The 8,467-nt window shown below is 47.6% G+C and overlaps 1 pseudogene; it reads right to left on the reverse strand.

Moving 5' to 3' along the window:
• Nucleotides 1-213: 213 nt before the first annotated feature.
• Nucleotides 214-763, reverse strand: LOC113265984 (protein LZIC-like; annotated as a pseudogene).
• Between the last annotated feature and the right edge of the window lie 7,704 nt (nt 764-8,467).

Here is an 8,467-nt window from a genome sequence, read left to right on the forward strand (position 1 = left end):
GGAGCGGGGGAGGGAGAAGCAGGCTCTCAGAGGAGCAGGGAGCCCGATGCGGGGCTCGATCCCAGGACGCTGGAATCATGACCTGAGCCGAAGGCAGACGCTTAACGACTGAGCCACCCAGGTGACCTAGAGTCTCTTGATTTCTTTGCAATGAAAAATCCCTAGAAGACAAACGCCATGTAAAGCAAGAAAGTCCCAAGCTACCATGCCACATCATTTTTTTGTTTTTCCAACCTCAAAACTTGTCAATACCAGAACTTTCCCTCCAAAGCCAAGGTCTGTAGAGACTTTCTCAAACTGGCTGAGTAGAGTGCACCTGCATTTGCTGAAAGGGGGCCTCATTATCTGCAGTCAGCTTCTCTCCAAGTTTCCTGAGAGCTGTTAGTATCTCCACTTTCTGTTGGGTATGCAGGTCTCTTTCCAGCTTTTCCACTGTGAGATCTCCATCCGTCTCCACTCACCTTGTCCGGAGCTGACCTGGTCATTTCTTTGCAAGTAATCTGATGACGTCTGTGGTCTTAAAGGCCTGACTGATAGCTGCCTGGATGGCCGGTTGCATTCCACTTGGCTTCATCTACCAAAGTCATATCTCCAGACATGATTTCCTTCAGTGGAATCATTAAAGTCACTTAGTTGCTCCACAGTTTCCTTTACTGGTTTCTTCCTATCCATCTGTATCAAGTTCCTCTCTCGTCTCTTCGTACCCAGTGCTGACCAGCCCCAAAGTGCATAAACTTCCTACTGTGGAAGTTCTAAGTGTCATGCAATTGAGAAAGGTGAAATTGTTCATCAGGACTACAAGAGGCTCAAAGTTCAAACCACTCAGGGTGGAGCTGGCTGCGGGTCCCGGCCTGGCAGACACTCGTAGTGGGAGCACTTCCCAGAAGGTACCATTTCAAAACGATTCCACTTCACTTTAAACTATTTAGAACTCTTATTTTTAAAGAGAAAGCAAGAAATTGGTCCGAAGTAATAAGATCAAGTACCAGCTTCCCCCTCACTCCTTCAAAAAACTGCTTTCTGGCTTGTTCTTCCGTGATTGCCAATCTTCAGATGCACAAAGCACAAGCCATTTAAAGGCCAGTGGCTTTTGCATGATGCCAAATATATATATACTGATGGGAAGTTTGGAAGGGCGAAAAATTAATCAGACATAGACAGCCTGCTAATTAAGACAATCAGAAACACCAATTTAGAATTAGACGCTTTGTTTCCTGCCACCTGGAAATGGGTGGGAGGTTGGGATGGAGCTCGGGACTATCAGCCAAATGTCCCCACACTGAGGAACCCTTTTACAAACCCTTTTACAAACTCTGTTCACCTCTGAACCCCTTTTCGTGTCCCACCCCCGTGTCCCCTCCAATGGTATTTGATGTCACCGTGCTGAAGCAGGACCAACCACTGGGCCAGGACATCTAGTCTTCTGTTACCTGGTGGTACCTCAGTTTCCAAATTATCCCTCCCAGATCTCCATTCCGTCCCACTCCATGGAAAAGTCCAGTTGATAAGGAACGGCCCATCTAAGCTGGTTGTTAAGAGAAAAGTATCCAAGGAAACTGCTTCATACTTCAGTGTGAATCACTGTTTTGCACAAAGATGTTTGATGTCACAGAGATGTTTTGTTTTTGGAAAGTATAGCTTGGTAACTCACATAGGTGAATATTATGAAGGATCCCGAAATGAGGATTTTTTTCTCATCTTTCAGGTTCATGTATTCATTCAACAAGCATTTCAAAAGTCCTTTCCCTGTGTCAGAAACTGTGTTAGGTGCTGGAGTTATAAATATTATTAAAAAATTGCTGTCAGTGTAGGGGATAGACAATGGTGATACATTTTGATTAAGGCTATAATAATGACATAATGTGAACATTTATCAGGACTTTTATTATAGGGGATGTTAAATGTCCTTGTCTTTTTTTCTTTTTTTTAAAGATTTTATTTGTTAATTTGAGGGAGAGAGAGAGAGTGTGAGCAAGAGAGAGCGCAAGCCAGGGGAAAGGCAGAGGGAGAAGCAGACTCCCACTGAGCAAGGAGCCTGATGAGGGCCTCGATCCCAGGATCCCGGGATCATGACCTGAGCCTAAGGCAGACGCTTAACCATCTGAGCCACCTAGGCTCCCTGTCCTTGTCTTTCGAGTCTGTCGAACTCAGGATCTTTCAGTGACACCCACAAGCATCCTCCGCGAGCACGTCGCCTACTGGAGAGCAGAGATCACTGGGCCTGTCTGCATTGTGTATTGGGGAGTGCCTAGCACAAACCAGGCATGTAGAGGGCATTCAGGGAAAATCCGTAGAACGAATGAATAAATGAATACATTTGGACAGGGGGCCCAGGTCCCTAACACGATGAATATGGATGGGGCTGCACTCCTGTGGGGAGTCAGGACTTTCCGTGGCCTATGCACATGTATGCTTGCTCCGTCAGCCTCCTCTGCTCTAGCAAGAGTCCCCCTCTCCTGTGGCCCTGGTGCTTTGCTCGCTGTTAGATTATTTTCATCCACATGCCTTTCCTCTCCAGCTCTCGTCCATTGTCTTTGCTACACTTTGCAGCAAACCGCAAAAGGGTTGTGTACACCTGCTACCTCCACATTCTCGTTTCCCCACTCTCTCCAGTTCACTTCAGTCAGCCTTCACTCCAGTCCCCCCACCGGGCTTGCTCCTGTAAAACCCACCTCTGCCCTCCGTGTTGTGGAGTCAGTGACTCTAGTGCCCATCTCGCTTCCATAGCAACAGTGTAGGCAGGGATGATCTCCCCTTCCTCCTCGACACGGCCTCTCCACCTGGCTTCCACTCTGGCCCCGTTTCTGGCTGCTCATCAGACACTCCTTGTAGTCTGCTCTCCTCCTCTGCTTCCCTCCTTCCTTCTCTTGAGTTCTTGAACCTGGCCTGTCCACATAGCCCCATTAACCTCACCCCACCCCCTCTCCTGTCGCCCTCAATTCTCTCTGTCCCTTTTACCCTTCTCTCCTTTTTCCTTTTTGCACACACTTATCAACCTCTAACATGTTATACAATTTACATGTCATTGTGTTTATTGTGTGGGGGTACCCTGTCCCCCTCCCCTGCCCCTTGGTAGAGTGTAAGCCCATGAGTGGGGCACATTTGTCTGTTTTGCTCACTGCTGTATTCCAAGTGTGGAGATCAGTGCCTGGCATGTAACACGTGCTCAATAAATAGTTGTTGAGTAGTATTTATTACGAGCGGCCATTTATTAGTGAATGTTTTCAGAAACGGTGGTTTTTGCTTCTCTATATCTCGGGTAATATATACCCGGCATCAGGGAAGGCTCCACAGAGGAGCTGACATCTGAGCCGAGTCTAAGGGAGTGGAGGAGAAATTCATGGGATGGAGAAGGGCTGAGGGGAGGCAGTCCAGGCAGAAGAAACTGTTTCTTGGATGCAGGGAGACGCTTGAGGCACGTGGGTTAGGGCTGGCATTAGTTCGGCGTGGGCCAAGAAAAGTGACAGGGAAGAGGCTAGAAGAGTGGGTAGCCATTGGGGATGGCAATGCTGTGAATGAGCATAGGTGCCATTCACAGATTTCTGGGGCGTCAGAGACAGGCTTCAGCTCTGAGTAAAGCAGACTTGCTTCTGTCACACCACGCCCATGGGCTTTTCAGAAAAATAATCCAGGATCTTCCATACTTTTCCTCAATACTTTTGTCAAGACTGCCCCACCATAAATAACAGAGCTGCTTGAGTTCTGGGGTGTCTGACCAAGATGCTCTGGGCCACAGTGCTTTTTAGAGGCCCCTCGGGATGGCAGGTCACAGCCTGTGCTCCTCAGCCCCAAAGCCCCTCTGTGAATAACCATATGGTGAGAGTCAGAGCAGCAGAACCCCACCCCAGCAACACCAGTGCCCTCCTGACCCCTGGAAGCCTCCACGACCTTCCTTCCCTACGCTGCCTGGGGGGATGGCTGAGACCTGGAAGCACAGAGAAGCATTTACATTTCTCCCCGCCTAGTGTACGCACAGCTTTTTGGGGCCTGAGTAAGGACGCGTGTAAGAAGCTTCTGGTCCAGGAGGAGAGGGTGGAGGCAGGTAGATCTCCTGCCCGAAGCAGCATGGTGATAATACCTTCAAATATGGGAGGGAGTCTGAAGGGAAGAGTGTCCACTTCCAAGTGGAGAGCTCAGGGAAGACTTCATGGAGGCAGTGGCATTTTTTATCATTCTTCGTGAAAAATCAGTGGGGAGATGGGGAAGAAAACTCTACAACAGGAATGTGTGGACATTTGCAGGCAGACGGACTCAAGATTAGCACTAATGTGAGCAATCTATTAATTGTATAAATTAGCAATTGTTTCTCAGGCTGCCAAAAAACCCAGCCCTAGCAGATGTTGTCAAATGTATCCATTTTGTCCTATAATCTTTAAATAATCTTTTCATAAAGTGGCATCTGAAGTAAAGACCTAATCCATCCTCCCCCGGTAGGAGGGGAATTATCTTTCTGATGGTATAAAATAATCCTTTTAGGTGACATGAAACCAACTCTCAGCCTAAATCCCTTCTTTTTCCTCCCCCACAGGTGCCATCATTACTGTTAAGAACTGCATTTAAGAAATAAGAGGGAGACTGGAGGGGTTATTTTGAGCCTCAAATAGTATTAAGTTGGAACCTGAATCTTCTAAAATGACAGCCTGGCTTCTCAGCAGCCCTGCTGAGGCTCTTGCTGCTCCCTACTGGAGGGGAGCCTCCATTTCTTGGGCGAGGAGCCAGGGGTCCTGGCCCACTCTCCAGAGGCTCAGCCTAAGAGGTGCTTGGGACAGTGAGAGGTTAGGTGGGGAAAGCAATTCAAGACAGGGAAGAAAGTATTGGCATTAAAGCATTTTAGAAGTGGTGGTAACAGAGATAATCCACTTACCGATGCTGTCTTTGGAGGGGAAGATGGTCCGGCTGGGTGAGGAGGACACACAGCTTAGAAACAGAAACCCCTGTTCTAACCCCAAAGTTCTAACTTTGCTGCTTACCAGTTGTGTGGTTTGGGGACATCCTTTTCCTTTTTTAGAATTTGTGCAATGGGAGCAACATTAGAAAACCCTTTCTTATAATACACAGGTGGGAGAAAGGTACATAGGTAGTAAATGAGGACACCCAGGACAGAGAGTATAGGAGCCATACCGGAGGTCAGTGTGCTGGTGAGGTCTGGAGCTAAGAGCTCTTTAAATGCTGGGATCCTCTTCCTGTTACTGCAGGCATGTATCCACTTTGTAGGATAGCTTTATTAGGGCAGAACTGAAGCTAAGGGTTGATTCACCTATCATCTGCTTTCTTTTCCTGCTCATATCATGCAGATGAGCACTCTGGCTGGTAATGTAATTAGTCCCTCTATTATTTTCTCTCCCATACTTAATACCAACTATCCATCTATTCACTGGAATGAGATTTACTGAGCACATGCCATGTGTCTATCGGGAAAGACGTGCTGTGTGGAGCACTGGGCACTCAAACAAGAAAGGCTGCTGGGTCAGCCCTTGAGAATCGCATAGACAAACCTGTACCCGAAGAGCATACGGTGCCATGTGATCTTATAAGAGAGGTTTGCATCAAGCACATCATTAGAGCTATTTTCTTGTTTTCAGGAGAAGGGTGGGGAGGAGTAGGGAGAGGCTACACAGAGGGAGTGAGAATGGCAGAGAAGGCTGCTCTGATTAGGTGGGTCCTGATGGGAGTGTGTGCATATGTGCATGTTCCTTCTCGTGTGTTTGGGGAGGCAAAGGGCAGAAGGGGGAACGGCATTCCAGGGAGAGGGAGCACTGAGTGCAAATACATGTTGGATCTGCTGCCTTGGTTCAGTGTGGCCGGATGGGGTGAGGGGTCTGGCCGTGGGTGGCAGATGCACTGGGAAGTTGGCAGGTGCCAGAACACAAAGGTATCTCATGGCCTCTAAAGAGTTAAACTTTATCTTGGTGCTCCTTTTAAATCCTTCTAAACAGGGGAGTGACATTATCAGATTTTAGAAAGATAATTCTGGTGGCAGCGTGCAACACAGATGGGAGGGGAAAGAATTGGAAACAGGGAACCCTGTTCTGCAAAGATTGTGATAATCCAGGCAACGGATGATGAGGGCCTGAGTGAGGGCAGGTGCGTAGGAATGAGGACGAAGTAGATTAGAGAGAGATTTAAAAAAAGAGAATCAGCCTGGTGACTGATTGGGAATGGGGGAAGTGAGTGAGGGGGAGGAGTAGAAAAGTACTTGAGGAGTCTGGTTGGGGTGACAGGGTGAGGGATGGAGTCATTAATCAGGAATAAGATGAGGACAAAGTTGGGGTAGGAGAAGAGGGGACAGAATTATGAATTCTGCATTGGGTCTCTTGAGTCAGGAATTCTGGGAAGAGGTGTCCAGTTGGCAGTTGGAAATGGGTTTAAAGTTTGGGAGAGACTTTTATTTATTCATGACACAAATGTTACTGATTGTCCGTTATGTGTCAGGTGACCTTGTAGTGTCTGGAGATAGGGCAGTGACTGTGATGGACAAGATCTCTACTTTCACGAAGTGTTCATTGCCAAGGAGGGAAAAGAAATAACAAACTAGTGGACAGATGCAAAGTAAGACAGGGTAACGTGACAAAGAATAGCTAGGGGACTACATTAGAGAGGGTCCAGGTCAGGCATTTCTTAAGAAGCTAGTATTCAAACCAAGATCTGAATAATGAAGAAGGGCCAGCCATGTGAAGAACTCAGGGAAAAGCAATCCAGATAGAGGAATCAGTATTATGCAAAGGCTTTGAGGTGAGAAAAAACATGGCATGTTCAAGGAAGAGAAAGCAGGCCAGGGTGTTTGGAATGTAGTGGGTGAGGGAAGGGAAGGTAGGACATGAAATTGGAGAAATGGTCAGGGGTTAGATCGCACCATAGAATATGTCAGTCAGATGAGGCTCCTCTGAATGTTAACAAATAACCCTCATATCTCAATAGCATCTCATAAAGAAGGTTACTTATCACTCATACTACATGTTTATTGTGGATTGGCTACAAATCTTCTTCACTCCAGGACCCAGATAGATGGGACAGCTCCCACCTGGGACACTTCGGGTCTCTTCGCAGAGGGAAGAGAGAAGGTGGAGGGAGGATCATGTGATGGCCTTACAGCTTCTGCATGGAAGTGGATGTGCCATTTCCATTGGCCAAAGCAAGTTACATGGCCAAAAGTGATGCCATCAGGGGTGGGGATGCACAGTCCTCCCACAGAGAGGAGCAGTGGGAGTTGCGATCAGCAGTGCAGCCTTCCACGTAGGCTATGGTGAGGAGATTCGATTTTATTCTAAGGACTATAGAAAGCCATTAGGAATTTTTTTTTTTAAAGGCAGAGGGTATTATTGTAGGTTGCCAAGGTAGGCTAAAAAGTAGATCAAGAGTGAAAATAGGAGATATGAGAAGCAGAGCAATCTGGGAAAGTACGTGTTAGATATGAGCCCATGGCAAGGGAGTTCCTTTAGGGTAGAGCCCTGAAAATACTATCAGGAGCAGGCCCTCTGAGGAGACACACTGTGGGGATGACTTGGCCTCATCGGCTCTCCATGTGATTAAGGCACTCGAGAATGGTCTTTGGACAAGGGACCTTGGAATAGCAGTGTTCTGCCCAAGATCACAGCATTCTTCCCTAGGAGTCTTCTAGAGAAAGACACTCATGATGAAACTTGTAGAGGGAAAATAACACCTAAATGCTAACGAGGGTGGACCCTGAGCCACAATAGAGAGGGTTTTGTAAATTAGGCTGGAGGAAACAGAAGTAGCTGTGGCTTTTGCTTTCTCCTCCTCCCCACACCAAATACCTTAGGAAAAGATTCAATCCTGGTCATGAATCTTCTTTCTTTTCCACTTGGAACGGAGAGACAGGAGGGTAGGATGGGTGGTATGCTCAAGGATAGCACGCCCCCAAGGCAGTATGCCACCAAGCTGAAGGGAAAAGAGAAAGAAAAAGCAAGATGCCTAAGAGCTCCCAGTGCCGTGTAGACCAGGAGCAGACCCCCGGCACACCTGTAGGGTGGAGCAGCTCCATTCACAGGTAGCCCAGTCCAAACTACTGAAGCGACAACGAGTCTGGATCAATCTTACTCTCTGCAGGGTGGGCTGAGGAGGGGGTGAAGGGAGAGAGTCCCTTCCCTCACCTGCTATCTCCTGGGACCTAATGCCTCCAATCCTGGTGGGGGAGAATGAAAAAAGCCAGACAGAGGAAGAGAGTTTTGACCTTTTAAGTTCTCTGACCAAAGCTCCCCCTGCTGGTGGCTCCATTGCAGTTACTCAGTGCATGTCTGAAACATGCCAGGGGGTCCCAGAAGTGAGTGGGGACACATGGCCAAAATATCCAGGACAATTGATTTTGCCACCTGGGGGTTTTCTCTGAGCACCAAATCTTAGCTTCTGTTTTTATAAGAGAATGTCACAGCTCTTTAACTAAAATTATAAATGTCTCATGGGCAGGGCCCATAATTAATACCACGTTGGACCCTGTCCTTTCCCACAA

The sequence above is a fragment of the Ursus arctos genome, unplaced genomic scaffold, assembly GCF_023065955.2.
Source record: "Ursus arctos isolate Adak ecotype North America unplaced genomic scaffold, UrsArc2.0 scaffold_3, whole genome shotgun sequence".
NCBI classification, from domain to species: domain Eukaryota; kingdom Metazoa; phylum Chordata; class Mammalia; order Carnivora; family Ursidae; genus Ursus; species Ursus arctos.